We start from the raw sequence: 18,038 nt of genomic DNA on the forward strand, positions 1-18,038 counted from the left end.
AGTTGATGGAGAGGTGGTGGGGTCATTGTGAGGACAACAAATCGTCCACTCCCCCCACCCACCCCTACTCCCTTCTCAGTTGCTCATTCAGCACCATTTCTGGGTTAACCCGGGCAGAAGTCTAAAATATCCATCCTGGTTGATCCAGAGCCTGAAGCCTTCCCACCATCTCCCACAGAATTCATTTTTCTCTGCATAGCAAGCCCCTTAACAGGGTAGCCAGCACACTTCCCACTCTTACCCCAAGAAACAGTGGGCCCTTTAGAAGGTCAGGGTCTCATTTTCTTAGACCACATACAAAAATAAACTCAAAATGGATGAAAGACCTCTCAGCGTGAGACAGGAGTCCATCAAAATCCTGGAGGAGAACACAGGCAGCAACGTCTGTGACCTCAGCCACAGCAACTTCTTGCTAGACACGTCTCCAAAGACAAGGGACACAAAAGTGAAAATGAACTATTGGGACTTCATCAAGATAAAATGTTTTTGCACAGCAAAGGAAACAGTCGACAAAACCAACAGACAGCCGACACAATGGGAGAAGATATTTGTAAATGTCTTATCAGATAAAGGGTTAGTATCTAAGATCTATAAGGAACTTACCAACTCAACACCCAAAAAGCCCAAATAATCCAGTCCAGAAATGGGCAGACGACATGAGCAGACATTTCTCCAAAGAAGACATCCAAATGGCCAATAGACACATAAGAAAAGTGCTGAACATCACTTATCATCAGGGAAATACAAATCAAAACCACAATGAGATACCACCTCACGCCAGTCAGAATGGCTAAAATTAACAAGTCGGGAAATGACAGATGCTTTCAAGATGTGGAGAAAGGGGAACCCTCATACACTGTTGGTGGGAATGCAAGCTGGTACAGCCACTCTGAAAAACAACATGGAGGTTCCTCAAAAAGTTGAAAATAGAGCTACCCCGTGACCCACGAATTGCTCCACTGGGTTTTTACCCCAAAGATACAGATGTAGTGATCCGAAGGGGCCCCTGCACTCCAATGTTTATAGAAGCAATGTTCACAATAACCAAACTATGGAAAGTGCCCAGATGTCCATTGACAGATGAATGGATAAAGAAGATGTGGTATATACATACATATATACACAATGGAACATTATTTGGCCATCAAAAAACAAAGGGAATCTTGCCATTTGCAATGATGTGGCTGGAACTAGGGGGTATTATGCTAAGCAAAATAAGTCAGTTAGAGAAAGACAAGTACCATATGATTTCACTCATATGTGGAATTTAAGAAACAAAACAGATGAGCATAAGAGAAGGAAGGGAAAAATAAAATAAGATGAAAATCAAGAGGGAGGCAAACCGTTAAGTAAGAGATGCTGAACTCCAGGAAGCAAACTGAGGGTTCTTGGAAGGGAGGTGGGTGGAGGAGTGGGGTAACTGGGTGGTGGGCATTAAGGAAGGCACATGATGTAATGAGCACTGGGTGTTCTATACAACTGATGAATCACTAAATTCTACTTCTGAAACTAATAATATATGTTAATTAATTGAATATATTATATGTTAATTAATTAAAAAAAAAAAAAATAATGGTCGGGTCCTGGCCTCATGCCCCTGCCCCTGTAGGGCACAGAGCTCAGCGCAGCACAGAAGCTGAAACTGGGTTGCCATAGTGGGGTGGACAGGACCACAAGGTGGGGGTGGGGAGCGCGCTCAGGGCCTCCGGCAGGGGAAGCAGAGAGGAAGGATCTAGAAGGTAGAGCTGGAGATGAACTCAGAAAAGACCTAGTCGAAAGCATTTATGTTACAGAAGTTCCAGAAGGGTGCGCATTTTACTACAAGTCCCTCAGGGAGGCCCTCCCTGAGCGGGGATTAACCTGCGACTCACTCCCCACTAGGCCCACCGGTTTCCCACCTTGAATGAAAGCTCAAGGTCACTGGGTCCAGCAGGGGGCGATGTTGCTCTAGTTTCCACCCGGTTGGGGGGGTTGGGGTGGGGCTGGGGCTGGGGTTGGGGGTGGGGGGAGGGGTGAGGGGAGGGGTGGGAGGAGGGGGGTAATCCGAAATCAGTCGGCGCTGGACCACTAACAAAACTGAAGCAGGTGCCAAGTTCCTGCCCAGCCACGCGGTGCCCGCGCCCGTTGAACCTCGCCACCCAGCCCCAGTAATCCCGCGGCTGTAGCTCCCGCCCCTGCCTTTCTCAAGATCGCCACCCCGACTCCCAAGTCCTCTTACAGGCTCCTTCCAGCCCCACTTTTCTTTGGTGACCCGGATTACTACAGGAGAGCGGGGGGGGGGGTTGGGGGGGTGGAGGGCGGGATCTGCCTTTTTACAGCGGACCAAACGACTAGTTAAAGATGGAATTTCTGGGGGCACCTGGGTCGCTCAGTGGGTTAAAGCCTCTGCCTTCAGCTCAGGTCATGATCTCAGGGTCTTGGGATCGAGCCCCACATCGGGCTCTCTGCTCAGCAGGGAATCTGCTTCCTCCTCTCTCTCTGCCTGCCTCTCTGCCTACTTGTCATCTCTGTCTGTCAAATAAATAAATAAAATCTTTAAAAAAAAAAAAAGATGGCATTTCTGGCCTTTTGTTGGGCGGGGAGATACCTGGGTAGACTGTTAATCGCCTCCAGTGCTTGCCACCTTTAGTCTTAAGCCATCTGTGCAATGCCTCGTCCCTAGAAATAGCTAGAATGTCAACGTTTCAAAGGAGGGTAGGAATCACCAATTTGAGAACCCCTCTTCTTTGGGCCAGGCTAGGATTTCTCCCCATTCTCCATCCTGAAAAGGGACCGACTGAAGATCCTGGTGGGCCGGACCGGAGATCCTGGGCCCTTCCAGGAGCCAGGAGGCCCAGCCGGGGGATGGTGGTCTGGTCGCGGCCCGGGGGTCCCCCGGAGGGGACGGCATGGCCGAGGCGCGGAGAAGCCGCGGGCGGGGATCCTCTCGCTCTCTCCTTGGGACATGCAGCCCCGAGAGGAGGTCTGGACCGGTGGGTGGGGGGAAGAGTAGGAAGAGGGCAGCATAGGGCAGGAAGTGGATGGGGTCTGTGGAGCGGGGAGGTGTGTTGGCGGGGGGTGGGGGGGGTGCTCGGGGAGTCCTGGGGCAGATGGAGCATCCGGTCCCCGGCCTCCCGTGCGGGACGCAGAGGTCGCTGTGCGGAGATGGGACCCCGCGGCAGGTGCAGGCTGGCACCACCGGGCTCGGGCGGGTGTGGGAGTGGGAGAAACCTCGGAGCACTAAGGTGGGAGGTTCCTTTGGCCTTTCCATTGATTTCATTCCGCGTTCGGTTTTAGCTAACTTGGAAGGCGGTGCTTGGAGCCCAGCCCCATGGTCAAAATGCGTCATGCTGTCAGCCACTAACACGTCACTAGGCCCAGTCTGTTACTTCTGGTGACAGGAATCCTCGTTTATTGTTATTCGCGTGGATCCAGAGCTGATTAGACCCGGGGGACAGGGGCTGCAGTGTGTCTGTGGTGGGCTGGGGGGGGGGGGGGCGTGTCCTGCTGCACGAAATTTGTGGATTGGCAGATCCCTAAATCTCTCTTTACCACAGATGTATACAATCAATATTTAACCTAAAAAGTTTTGCCTTCTTTTCCAGGCTACAAATATTTTGCAAAATAGAAAATAGAAAAGGGAAGGAAAAATAATCACCCATCGTGCCAATATGGAACTATAATCACTCTCAATAGTTGCTCCTCCTCCTCCTCCTCCTCCTCCTCTTCTTCTTCTTCTTCTTCTTCTTCTTCTTCTTCTTCTTCTTCTTCTTCTTCTTCTTCTTCTTTTGGTATTATTTTTTGTCTTTTTGTGTTCTAAGCCTGTACTGATGTGTCTTTTAAATTTTCCCCCCATCATTTTCATCCTATTTTCTATTCAGATTTCTAGCCTGCTTTTAAAAATCTTATGCCATACACATTTCTTTTATAACATGATTGTCATGAATCTCACCTGATACCGGCATAAAAGTCTGCTCATATTTTGCCCAATTAGTCCCCAATTAGTTGGACATTTAGGGTGTGTCTATTTTGTTCATTATGATACAGTGATTTCTAAATAGCATGTAATTTTCTTTTTTTTTTTTAAAGATTTTATTTATTCATTTGACAGAGAGAGATCACAAGTAGGCATAGAGGCAGGCAGAGAGAGAGAGAGAGAGAGAGAGAGAGGAGGAAGCAGGCTCCCTGCTGAGCAGAGAGCCCAATGCGGGACTCGATCCCAGGACCCTGAGATCATGACCTGAGCTGAAGGCAGCAGCTTAACCCACTGAGCCACCCAGGTGCCCGTAATTTCTTTTTTTAATTCTTTCTTTTTTCTAAATAGTATGTAATCTCAATTTTTATTTCTTAATTACCCTGAGAGTTCTTAAAAAGGGTTAACAATTTTTTAAGTGGATAGATTCATTTTAAATTTTATTTTTAAATTTATTTTTATTTATTTTTAATTTTAAGTGGTCTGAGAATGTGGCCCCTATTTAAGTTTCCTGGAATTTTTTGAGCTTTTGATTGGTGATTGATTTTGTAAATTACTTTAAGCATGGTGTTGAATGAATGATTGGGTACAAAATTCTTATACATTAGGTGAAGCTTCATCAAATGTTATCCATAACTACTATGTCCTTTATTTTTATCTATTTGATCTGCTACTTTCTGAAAGAACTATAAGTTGTCAAACTATGTGGATTTAATATTTCCTTTTTATATTCCTAATAGTTTGTGCTTTATATATTTTACTTATTTATTAAAATGTTTTCCAGCTTTATTGAGATATAATTGACATGTAACATTGTATAAGTTTAAGGTGTCCAATATGATGATTTGATATGTGTATTGTGAAATGGTTATCACAATAAGAAGAGTTAACACAGCCATCACTTCACATAGTTACATTTTCTTCTGTGCAAGTTGAGAACATTTAAGATTTACTCTTAGCAACTTTCAAACGTACAACAGTATTGTTGATTATGGTCGCCATGCAGTATATTACATTACCCAGAACTTATTTATCTGATAACTGGATGTTTATATCTTTTAATCATTTTATTTCCATATTTTAAAGTGATGCTGTATAGTGTGAAAAGCACATGGCTCTTACAATGGCAAACAGACAAATTGGCATATGTATCTTTTTTGGCTTTTAAATTATTTTCCTTGGGGAGGGGGGCATCTGAATGGCTCAGTGGGTTGAAGCCTCTGCCTTTGGCTCAGGTCATGATCCCAGGGTCCTGGGATCAAGCCCTGCATTGGGCTTTCTGCTCAGCAGGGAGCCTGCTTCCCTTTCTCTCCTTGCCTACTTGTGATCTCTGTCAAATAAAATTTTTAAAATTTAAAAAAAAATCTTAAAAAAAAAATTATTTTCCTGCGGTGCTGGGTGGCTCAGTTGGTGGAGCGTCTGCCTTCACCTCAGTCATGATCTCCTGGCCCTGGGATTGAGCCCTGAGTCAGGCTTCCTGCTCAGTGTGGAGTCTGCTTGAGATTCTCTCTCTCTCTCCCTCTGTCCCTCCCCACCGCTTTTTTTTTTTTTTTCCTCTCTCTCTCTCAAATGAATAAAGTCTTCAAAAAAAAAAAAAAAATAAAAGAAGAAATTATTTTCTTGGTCTGAATTTTGGAGGGAAATGGCATCAAAAGTCAAATTGGCCTCTAAAGGACTTGACAAACACTCATGGTTGGCTGCCACATGGGAGTGCTTGCTTCACTGAACTTCACTGAACTCCACAGCAGGTGTCAAATTAACAAAGCCAAAAGCAGGACAGTTTTATTTTTAAGATAAGAAATGGGATACTGCAGGGGTGCCTGGGTGGCTCAGTGGGTTAAACTTCTGCCCTTGGCTCAGGTCATGATCTCAGGGATGGAGCCCCACATCAGCAGGGAGCCTGCTTCCCAATGCCCCTCCCCCGCCATCCCTGCCCCGCCTGCCTCTCTGCCTACTTGTTATCTCTGTGAAATAAATAAATAAATATCTTTAAAAAAAAAAAAGAAGCAGGATACTGTGAAAAAATTTGCTTTTTTTGAGGTTGCTTTTCTGCCTGCAACTACGATGACTATTGTCTTTGTTGTATGTGGGTAGTTTGTACTTGTCCTTTTGTACTTCTGTTTTCTGACTTGTAACGTGAAGAGGTTAATCTCTTTCAAGTCTTACATTCTAGGAATTATGCTTATGTTTATGCTACGGCAAAACACCTTATTGACAAAAAAAAAAAAAATAAAAATCCAGCCCATCAAACCAGATACCACAAATTCTCCCTCTCTGCTGCCTGTGGTCCTAAGCAGAACTTTCAGTGTGGCACACAAACCAGGTAGAGGTACTGTGGAGCCTCAGGCTTATACAACTGAGGTGGTGTGTGTGTGTGTGTGTGTGTGTGTGTGTGCTGCTTAAAAAGCATTTTTTAGATTGGTGAGATCTTAGGGTAATTGGGCTGAAATATGGGGGAAAGTGATGCCCAGTGAGATTACATGATTTTTCTGGAATTGATAGATTCTTCTTTCATTGTCCTTAAGGTAACGAAAGTTTGGTGGAGATAGAGGGGAAGTAAGATATAGGAAGCTGAACTCATTGCTTTTTTCCGGGATTATTAAGAAGATGAGGGATGGTCCAGTCTGTCATACGCAAGTGGCCCCATCCATTTATAATATACCTTCAGTATCTTTTATGGTCCACGTGATCAGTAGAGATAACCCTTCTTTCATTTCTGGTATTAGTAATCAGTGTCTTCTCCCTTTCTTTCTTGATAAGCCTGGCTAGCGATTTATCAATTTTATTGATCTTTCCTAAAGACCACCTTTTAACTTTATTGATTTTCTCTATTGTTTCCCTGTTTTCCATTTTATTGATTTCTGCTCTCATTTTTCTTTTCTTCTGCTTGTTTTAGGCTTAAATTGCTCTTCTTTCATTTCTTAAGGTGGAAGCTTAAATTATTGATTTTAGATCTTCCTTCCTTTTTAAGACCCGTATTTAATGCTGTAGATTTCCCTCAAAGCACAGCTTTTGCTCCATCCCACACATTTTGATAAGCTGTATTTTCATTTTCATTTCATTCAAAATTAGTTTTAAATTTCTTTTGAGATTTATTCTTTGACTCACGTGTTTGTTGTTTAATCTCCAAATATTCACAAATATTTAGGGATTTTCCAGATATCTTTCTGTTACTGATTTGTAGCTTAATTTCATTATAGTCTGAGACCATGCTTTGTATTATTTCTATTCTTTTAAATTTGTTAAATGTGCATTATGGCTCAGAATGTGGTCTGTTTTGGGAAATATTCTGTGTGAACTTGGGAACATTTTGTATTCTGCTATTGTTTGATAGGGTATTCTATAAATGTCAGCTAAATCAATCAAGTTGTTAATAGTACTGTTCATGTTGATTAACTCATTACTGATTTTCCCCCTGCTGGACCTATCAATTGCTTATCAAAGATTCGAAATATCCAACAATGGTGGATTTGTCTTTTTGCCGTCAGATCAGTTTTTATCTCACAGATTTTGACAATCTGTTGTTAGGTGCATACATGTTAGATTTTTAAGTCTTCGACATTATGTAATGCCCCTTTTTAATCCTGAGACTTTTTCTTATTCTGAAGTCTGCCCTATCTGAAGTTAATATAACTCTAAAAGAAACAGCTTTCTTTTGGTAAGTATTAGCATGATACAGCTTTTCCCATGGTTTTGCAACCTATCTGGACTTTACCTTTAGGCTTCTTGTAGACAGTATATGCTTGCATCTTGTTTTTTATATACTGACACTCTGTCTTTTAGTTGGTATATTTAGACCATTCCCACTGAAAGTGACTACGGATGTGGTTGGATTAATATCTATCACATATGTAACTGTTTTTATTTGTTGCCCCGTGGCATCCAGTAACTATTTCTCAATGTTTTTCCAGCATGTGCCTGAATAACACTGAAGTGAGTGAACCATACCTTTGGTGATCCACAGTGATCCCTGGGCCAGAGATGCCAGAACAGCCATGTCTCTGAGCACTTTCCAGTTCCAGCGCTGCCTTTTCCCCCAGCCTCTTGGACTTGGGGCAAATTTACTAAAGGTGGACACTCTGTAGGTCACAGGGACAGGGGACACCGCTCACCAGGGCAGAGCTAGAGTCTCTTACCTAGAGTCTGACTCACCTAGAGTCAGAGCTAGGACTTGGGATGGGGGCGAGGAGCTGGAACACACTGAGGGGAGGGGGAGGGATTCTGGTAAAAATGGGAAAGATCCACTCACATTGACCTGCATATCTTGCTGCTGATCCTCAGGGACCCTGGGGCCAAGCAGCTGTGGTGAGGTCACAGTGTGGCTGTACTTTGCAGGTGGGCATCATGAGGCGGGGATTACTGAAATGCCTTCTCTTTGGGGCCCTGCACAGGATAGGAGGGCCCAGTACATGCCCTGAATTGGCAACAGGCTGTGAGTTACTTGCTAAGAACAATGGATGATTTACTCTGTGACTCAGTTGACCAGTTCCATGTTGTGTCAACTTACAGAGAAGGAGCCAGGACTGTAGCACTCCACAAGCCTAGGGCACCTAAGAGGATCCACCCTCAACTAATTTAGGAGCCTGAAGCCAGAAGAGGCAGTTTCTGTTTCTTCTGAATTCTCCTCAAAAGGAGGAAATCACACACACTGAATCACTTATTGTAATTATGCTGCCAAAATAAGCAAGTTCATCTCGTTTGGGAAAGGAGGCGTCATCGTGGGTTTCATCCCATAGTTAGTCAAGGTGAATTTCAGTAGCGTGTGACTTGCAGTTTAGTTCCCTGACGTTTGGGATTGAAGGTGCAAGGGTGTGTATGTGCAAGAGACATCCTCATCCCTTTTTAAAAAAAAAATTTTTTTTTAAAGTCTTATTTATTTGACAGAAAAGAGAGAGAGAGAGAGAAAGAGAGCATACGTGGAGGAGGGGTAGAGGGAGAAGCAGGCTTCCCAAGGAGCAAGGAGCCCGATGTGGGACTTGATCCCAGGACTCGAGGATCATGACCCAAGCCAAAGACAGACGCTTAGCCAACTGAGCCACCCAGGTTGTCCCAACACTTCATCATGCTTTTAAAATTTCTCCCACCTGAGTTGTGAGGTGGGTTGGTCTTGTCATCTCAGGTTGGAAGACAAGCGAGTCTGTCCCTGACATCAATGAACTTGTTCTGACAAAAACTTCCTCTCAGAGATAAACCATATTAGATATGAAGACACAGCTTCAAGATATCAGTGTTCCCAGCTAATATGCAGAGTCTGTGTACTCTGAAGGTCTACTAGATATTAACAGACTGATTATAAACATCTAGTGGAAGTCTAAAGGGGCAAAAAAAGTTAAGGTAATTTCATTGATGGGTAAGGGGAGAACTTGCTTTTCCAAATATCAGGATTTATAAACTATAGTAATTTTAATAGTAATAAAGTGATAGAAGAGAGTAGAGGACCCAGAAAAAATATATATGAGAATGTTCGAGTTGGTTGTACCCATCGGTAGTCATGTTGCTGTGACTATTGGCTTTCCTTGGGAAAAATATAAAATTTGACCTCTATCTCCAATCATTCGCAAAAGTATATCCCTGATGGAGAGAGGCGAAATGTGAAAATAAGTGCTTTAAAATTTTTGAAGAACAATATTTTTTAATGACATAGGATAAGGGCAAGATTTGCTGATCCAGACATAAAAACAAAACCCATAAAGGTCTGATGATATATCACATCAAAATTTAAAAAAAGAATGTAGGACAAAAACTAGTAAGTACAAAGTTCAAGGACAGATCTCAGATTAAGGAAAGATAATTGCAATGCATAGAAGCAACAGAAGATCATGATCCATTATATATAAGATGATTACAAATTGAAAAGAGAAAGACGTGTGGCTCAATTAAAAATGAACTAAGTACGGGGTGCCTGGGTGGCTCAGTGGGTTAAAGCCTCTGCCTTCCACTCAGGTCGTGGTCCCAGGGAGCCTGCTTCCTCCTCTCTCTTTGCCTGCCTCTCTGCCTACTTGTGATCTCTGTCTGTTAAATAAATAAAATCTTTAAAAAAAAAAAAAAAGAAGAACTAAGTACATGAGCCAACCGGTATCCATATAAAAAGATACTAAACCTTAAGTGGATAAGGAAAATGCAAATTAAAACAACCAATATCACTTTATACCCAGATTAGCAAAAATTAACAAGACTATTCATATCCAGTATGAGGAGAGGACCCAAGAGCTCATAGGCAGTGTTGATGGGAATGTGAATTGGTGCTTCCACTTTGGAGTTGATTCGGCAAAACCTAGCAAAATTGAAGCTTCTCACGATTTTCCCTCAATCCACCCTCCCTCTCCAATCCCAACACCTGTGCTTTCAGGTTCATTCCTCAGAGAAACTGTGAAGTATAAGAATGTTCACAAAAATAACAAAGAACAGAAACTGGAAATTTATAATAAAAAAAATTGGAATTAATTTAAATATCGAATAATAAAGGAATGGACAAATAAATCGTGATAAGTTAAATAACAAAGTGAGCGAACTGGGTCCACAGACATCAGCACAGATATATCTCAAAACGCGCCGTTCTAAGAAAAGAAGCGAATTTTCAAAGTGTATGTACAATATGGCATCATTTATAAAACATAAAATCACATGCCAAATAATGGTCTGCATTATTTCTTCTCATTATTGTTTATAAATAGATACTATAGAAGAAAGGTATTGTGAGCATAAAAATACAAAAGCCTGAGTGGGGTCAGGTGAGTCCACAAACTTGGGGTGAGGATTCCTTCGGTGACGAGCGGTAATGGAGGGCGGAAGGGGGTAAAGTATTAACATTTTACATCTTGAGATAAAAAACTGAAAATTTGGTGAAATGTTAAACTGTGTAAATCTGACAAGGCTAAACTGTATCCTGGGCATCGACTATAGGACTTTCAGTGCTTTTCTTTATATTCGAAGTATTTAATAATTTAAAACAAAGTACTTGAAAATTCTGTCCTCTTTAGAAGGTTAATAGACTAATCATGTAATGAACATCTGCTATGTTCGAGGCTCTGTTTAAAGTACTAGAATTTCCAGAAAATAAAAAATAAATAAAATAAAGTACTAGAATTTCCAAGGTTAATGAAACAGACTTCTCTGGCCTTGAGTGAGGGTAAACTTTAGGCGATTTGAAATCAGCCAGGCAAACCATCTATCTGAGAAGGGGCTAGAATCCAAAAAATATAAAGAACTCATACAACTCAATAGTGAAAAAACAAACAATCCTGTTTAAAAATGGGCAGAGAATAGAATAGACATTTTCCCGAAGAAGACATTTGGGTGGCCAATAGTTACATGAAAAGGCGCTCAACATCACTAATCCTTAGGGAAACGCAGATCAAAAATGAAATATCACCTAGCACTTGTTAGAATGGTGCTGATCAGAAAGACAAAGATAAAAATGCTACTGAAGATGTGGGGAAGGGGAACCTTTGTGTACTGTTGGTGGGAATATAAATTGGTGAAGCCAGTATGGATAACAATATAATGATTCCTCAAAAAATTAAAAATAGAACTACCATATGACCCAGCAACTCCACTTCTGGGTGTATATATATATATATATATATATATATATATATATATATGTTTGGTATAATATTTATATTTAGCATATGCTTCTGTATACACACACACACACACACGTATGTATATATACACCAAAGAAAATTAAATCACTATCTTGAAATGGTATCGACATTCCCACATTCAATGCAGCATTGTTTAAAATAGCCAAGATATGGAAACAATCTAAGTGTCAATGGGTGAATGGAGATATATCTATAGATATAGATATAGATTAGATACAGACATAGATATAGACATATCTACATATATATATATCACAGTGAAATATTTAGCCATTTAAAAGAAGGAAATCCTGGGGTACCTGGGTGGCTCAGTGGGTTAAAGCCGCTGCCTTCGGCTCAGAGTCATGATCTCAGGGTCCTTGGATGGAGCCCGCATCGGGCTCTTTGCTCAGCAGGGAGCCTGCTTCCTCCTCTCTCTCTGCCTGCCTCTGCCTCTCTGCCTACTTGTGATCTCTGTCTGTCAAATAAATAAATAAAATCTTTTAAAAAAATTTAAAAAAATAAAAGAAGGAAATCCTGCCATTTGTGATAACATGGATCGACCTTGAAGGCATTATGCTAAGTGAAATAAGGCAAATGTAGAAAGACAAATACTGTATGAGGTGGTGAAATGGGTTGGTGGTATTTTTTCTATTTATTCACAAGGGTACAAACCCATATATCAAAAGACACAAACTTCCAGTTGTAAGATAAATAAGTTCCGGGGACACAATGTACACAAGGGCAGCTATAATTGACAATACCGTGTTGTATGTTTGAAAGTTGTTAAGAGAATAGATCTTGAAAGTTCTTATCACAAGAAAATAATTTATAATTATGTGAGATGATGTGTGCTAACTAGAGTTACTGTGCTGCTCATTTCATGATATATACAAATACCAAATCATTATGTCGTACCCTTGGAATTAATAGAATGTTGTATATCAATTATATCTCAGCAACACGGGGAAAAACAGTAGACAGGGTCACTTGCCTGAGATCAGGTAGGATCCCAGGATGCTAGGCTTTGCCCTAAGCATTGAACCAGGCGGTCTTGTCCCCAGGACTCTGGATTCCTCCCTCCAGCCTCACCCCTTCCCCTGAAACATTCTGTATAGCTGGGTTTACCTGATTTGAAAGGGCTTACCTTTTTTTTTCCCTCAAATAATCCAAAAACTCAGACTTTTTATCAGGTTACACACTTATTCCCCCAAGTGTTTCTCCAAACGCATGGGCTTGCTGTTCCTCAATGTCTAGAGGAACAGCTCTGTGATGCCCAGCAAGCTTGGGGAGTAGGTAAGGTGTTGGATTCAGGCTGCCCTGGGGGTTGAATCCTAGTTCTGCGACTTCGTAAAAGCTGTGTGACTTCCATCGTGCTGCTGAGCCTCTCTGGGCCTCAGTTTCCTAACCTGTTAGAGGGGTCAGTTACTACCATTCACCCTGTTAGCCTGTCAGGAAAGTAAGCCAGAAAGGGAACGCACCTCTCACGACCCGGTGCCGGTGCCTGGGAGCCCTCAGCGTGGGACGGCATTATTATTCTTGCTTGTCTTGTGCTGAGGCAGCAGATGGAGTCTCGTCCTGTCAGGCATGCCTGAGTTATGACATAAGGGGCCCTCGCACCCTGGCCCAGGCTGGGATACTGGACGTGTTGGGGCCATTGTAGCAGGACCTTCGTCGCAGAAAGCAGGTGGGGGGATTATTTTTAAGCCAGCGTGGACCTTCAAGTGGAACATCTTCCCTCCCAGGGCAAACCCCTTTAGAACTCTTGGAAAATTACAGTTTCACTTTTAGCAAAACCCCGCCACAGTGTGGGGAGGCCCCCACAGCACCCAGTCCTCTCTAAAAGGTGGTCCTCCTGGCAGGGCTGCACACTGCTCTCTTGCCTTCCCACCACCTAGTTCCCTAGCTCCATCCTGTCCTGCCTTCTTTATCCTTTGGGGTTTTCCAGCCCTGCTCCTCTCACACTTTGGAGGGCTGGTGGAGCCTTGGCCCTCCTCGTGGATTCTGGACAGTATGTGTGCCGTGGCCTTGATGAGGAGCCTCTCCCCAGCAGCCTTGAGTGCCCCTGCATGGCTCCGTGTTGAATTGGGCTTCGGTTACTGCTTCCGAGCAGTCTGCCCTGATTTGCCGCCAAGCACAGGTGGAAATGAACCAGGTACCCTGTCTAGGGTTTGGAGTTCCTGCCCTGTTTACAGCATAAGCTCTCTACTTCAGCTCTGTCACACAGCAGGCAGGTCTGCACACTACAAGGAAAGATGTTCCCCTTGGGAAACACAGAGTTTTAAAATGCAACATTCTTCTAAGGTGTGACCCATGAAAGAAAGAATTGATAAGCTGGATTTCATTACGATTAAACACCTCTGCTCAGCTAAAACAACACCAAGAGAGTGATTAGACAAAGACACGGTCTGGGAGAAAATATTTGCAAAAGGCATAACTGAGAAAAGGCTGTTACAAAACACTCTTAAAATTCAACAATAAGAAAACAAATGACTCAGTAAAAGGGGCCCAAATCTTAGCTAACACTTCACCAACCAACATATCCAGATGGCAAGGAAGCAAAAGAAACAACACTCTGCATCCTATGTCATCAGGGACATATGCATATTAAAACAAGACACCACTACACACCAACTAGAATGTCCAAAGTCCAGAACACTGACAACACCAAATGCTGATGAGGGTGTGGGACAGAGGAGCTCTCAAGCATTGTTGGTGGGAATGCAAGATGGCATGGCCACTTTGGAAGACAATTCAACAGGGTCCTACAAAACTAAACACATTCTCATGCCTTGGTATTTACCCTAAGAAGTTGAAAAGTCATGTCTACACAAACACCTGCATAGATATTTACAGAAGCTTTGCCAGAACTTGGAGGCAACCAAGATGTCTTTCAGTAGGCAAACGGATCAATAACTGTTGGTATGTGTGGGCATGTATCAAGCCATGGAGAGGCATGCAGGAACCCTAGAGGCACACTACCAAGTGAAAGCAGCCCACCTGGAAAGGCCACATACTCCCTGATTCCAGTTATGAAACATTCAGAAAAGGTGAAACTATGGAGATGGTCAAGGGTAATGGTTGCCAGGGTCTAGGGAGCAGGAAGGGATGAACAGCACTGGGGTTCTGAGGGTAGCAAACTACTCTGTAGGACGCTGTAATGCTGGAGACATGTCATCACACATTTGTCCAAACCCAGAGCATGCACACCAGGAGTGAACCTGAACACAGACCGTGGACTCCGAGTGATAACCGTATGCCTGTGGCGGTCGATCAGTTGTACCAAATGTAGCCTCTGGTGGGGATGTTGATCATGGGGGGCTGTGCACGTGTGGGGGCAGGAGGTGTATGGGAAATCCCTGTACCTTCCTTTCAATATTGCTGTGAACCCAAAACCACGCTAAAAAAGAAAGTCTTAAAAAAAATGTAGTAATCTTCCAACACAAGGTTACCATACAATGCTGAAAAAATATTTCCCACCTATAGCCTGGCAGGAAAAAAAAAAAGGTGATACATGTTGTGGGTGAACGTGGGGTGAAACCAGGACATGCTGGTGGTCTGGAAAAAAATTTTAAAGCTATAAAATGTTTATACCCACGTGCTCAGTAATTCTAGTCTGGAACATTTCTCCAGTAGATATCAATATTTGATTCAGTACAATAGGGTATGAACAGAGATGTTAAATGTTGGAAACAATTGAAATCCTTGAAGTAACAGATTACTTAAGTAAAGTATGATAATCCACTTAGCAATTTTAAACATTAAAGATTTGAAGTATTATAATTATGAGAACTTTATAGGAACAAGAAAAATGGCTTAGAAGAGACTTTATGAGAACATACATTCTATGTGATTACAACTATGTAAGTAATATCTAAAAAAAGTTAGAAGAAAATGCATCAAGATTCCTTTCCCTTGCTCTTTTTGCTAATGTCTTAATTCTTGTAATGGGTAGCACCGCAGATCTATTACTTTTACAAATGGAAGGCTTAAAAATAACTCACTTCCCTTCTGGGGGACTGATGCTCAGGGCAAAGCACAACCACTTTTTAAAGCTCTTTGAGGATAAGGACCAAGGCCCTGAATCATTCTCATTTCAGACGTACTGTTTATTTGCTCATTTATTTAGTTTGTATTGTGCTGGGGGGTGGTTAAGCAATGCTCAAGAGACACGTGTATTCTCCGAGGCTGACAGCGTGGTGGGACAGAGGTAACAGGGCAATCAGAGAGGAAGGAACAGCAGAGTGTGAGGACTGGGGACTGGGAACCCCATGGGGTCTTCTGAATGAGTGGGGGAATGAGCTGGGAGGAATTGCAAGGAGGAGCCCTGGGGGTCCAGGGAGAAAGAAGGGGAGGGGCCTTCCATAGTGCGTGTGTGTGTGTGTGTGTGTGTGTGTGTGTGTGTGTGCGCGCGCGCGCGCGCGCGCGCGTGCCTGAGCACAGGGGCCTGTGGTGACTGGGGAGCCAGTCGGAGTGTATCCTAGGTGTGGTGGGGAGCTGGAAGGGATCCCGCACACCCTGAGAGGAGGAAGGGAGCACGCAGCCAACATGCCAATACCTCACGCTAGCCACTGACGGCCACGCTCTTTATGCACATGACCTCCTGGGCCGGGGACGCCGAGAAGCCCCGTTCCTCCAACACGGCGCTCAGGGCAGCCTCTCTCAGGGCTGCTGGCAGCTGAATGGGCACGGCCCATGCCCGCGTCTACCACTCGGGTCTATGTCTTTGTTCGCGGTTGCCATAGAGCTGTGTGTACAGTGTCTGCTGAACGGCAGGAGGGCGATTGTCATCTCCAATTTGCAGAAGTGGAGACTGAGGCCTGGGAGCAAGAAGCCATCGCCCAAGGTCTTGGAGCAAGGAAGAGAATGAGGAGGGAGCCTGTCACCGAATGAGCAAACAGGAAGAGAGAAACGTCTGACTCCATCCCTCCCTCCCCCAAATTCCCTCGCAGGGGCCTGAAGAAGGGGCCCAGCGAAGGGAGAGAGAGACCTGTGGGTGTTGGCAAGAGCAAAGGGGGGAGCAGAGGCCCCCACAGATGATGACAAGAAGATTCTGGTCTCTCCAGAGCATGCTCGAATGTGCTTTCTTGTGCTTCTTTCCCGACCCTTGTGTTGACCTGACTTCCTGCAAATGCAATGTTACGTCCTGTTTTTCCTTGATTATTTGCATAAACAGTCTGAGTCTTTTACGAAATCTTTATAAGCTCCATTTCTGAGCTTGGAATAATCATCTACCAAGTAAACGAACCACAATTTATGAAAATTGCCTCTTACTATCAATCATTTAGGTTGCTTTCGGTATTTCTGAAATACACAAATAATAATATTGAATAGTGTGGATAACATGAGCATCTTATTTCCTGAGGATTAATCTGCAGCCTGGGTTTCCAAGGTCTGAGAAGTTTCTTTGGGTCCTATTGGTGTTGACCTTCCACAGAGCTTAAGGTGGCTGTGGGCAGGCGGAGGAGTCCAGGGACAGAGCCGGGATGACACTGCGTCTGTGTTTGTAAATGAACTTGCTCTTTCAGGCCCAAACAGTGGGGTGGGGAGAAGCAGGGGTGCGGGGGGCACTGCTGGAGCCGAGAGGGGCTGCCCTACATAGCATCCCCACATAAAAGGGCAGGTGTGCAGGTGGGACCTGGGGTGATGGCAGTTCTGCCTGACTCCCCAGCAGAGCTTGTTGGGAGGCAGGGATCACCCACATCAACTCCTCTCAGGCCCTTCCTTGGTCTATTCCCTTTGACTCCCTCAGGAAAATGTCCCACATTCCGGGATTCTCTGTGCATTTCAACCTGACCCCATTTGAAGCAGAGCCCCGGCGTCTGTAACTGTCACAGCAAACCCCAGGCACGCACAAACAGAGGCTTGTGGCTGACTTGCGGTTGCTGTGATCACACCAGACTCAGAGAACCCCTCCTCGGGCGGGCGTCACCCAGCACATCCCAAGTGGGAAGAGCCCCGCGCCGGGTGGATGTCCCAAGGATGTCTCTGAGAGAGACCCCAGCCCTGGGAGCCTGGGCTTCAGCCAACTTGGCCTCCTATTGGTTGATTCCTTGGGGGCCAAACACCTCTGGAAGGAAACCAACGAAATTCATGCAGAAGCAACGCGGGAGAAGAAAAGTGCTGTGTCCTGCTCTTGCCTGCCTCCTCCAAGTCTGCATGGTCAGCAGACCGGACCATAAACAGAGGGGTGGGAGCATCCCCGAGAAGGCCTCTCCCTTCCTAGGGGCTTACCTCCAGCCCATCCATCCCTGCCCTTTACCACCATTACCTGACTCTATCAGGCTGGGTGACTCAGCATGTGTGTGCCAGCCATCCCCAAAGACACACACACCGTGGAGAGCAGCTGCAGCCCCTGTCCTCAAGGAAGGGACACCGGGCACAATTCAATCATGAATAGGAGCCACATACCTGAATGTGTGGATACTGATGGCTGGAGTTTTGGGAAAAAACATCCAAGACAGCTCCTCCAAGCTTTGATAACTCTGTAGGCCAAGCCG

At 44.1% G+C, this 18,038-nt stretch overlaps 1 protein-coding gene across 1 annotated transcript in view; it reads right to left on the reverse strand.

The window, feature by feature from the left end:
• The window catches only part of CD8A (CD8a molecule), a 33,706-nt gene extending 15,668 nt beyond the window's left edge, over positions 1–18,038 (reverse strand). Inside the window, exon 1 of the mRNA XM_004742367.3 lies at positions 17,950–18,038. The gene's annotated coding sequence lies outside the window, so the exon portion shown is untranslated. The remainder of the gene's footprint in view (positions 1–17,949) is intronic.

This window comes from Mustela putorius, unplaced genomic scaffold, assembly GCF_011764305.1.
Source record: "Mustela putorius furo isolate JIRA1106 unplaced genomic scaffold, ASM1176430v1.1 tig00000281_pilon_pilon_pilon, whole genome shotgun sequence".
NCBI classification, from domain to species: Eukaryota; Metazoa; Chordata; class Mammalia; order Carnivora; family Mustelidae; genus Mustela; species Mustela putorius.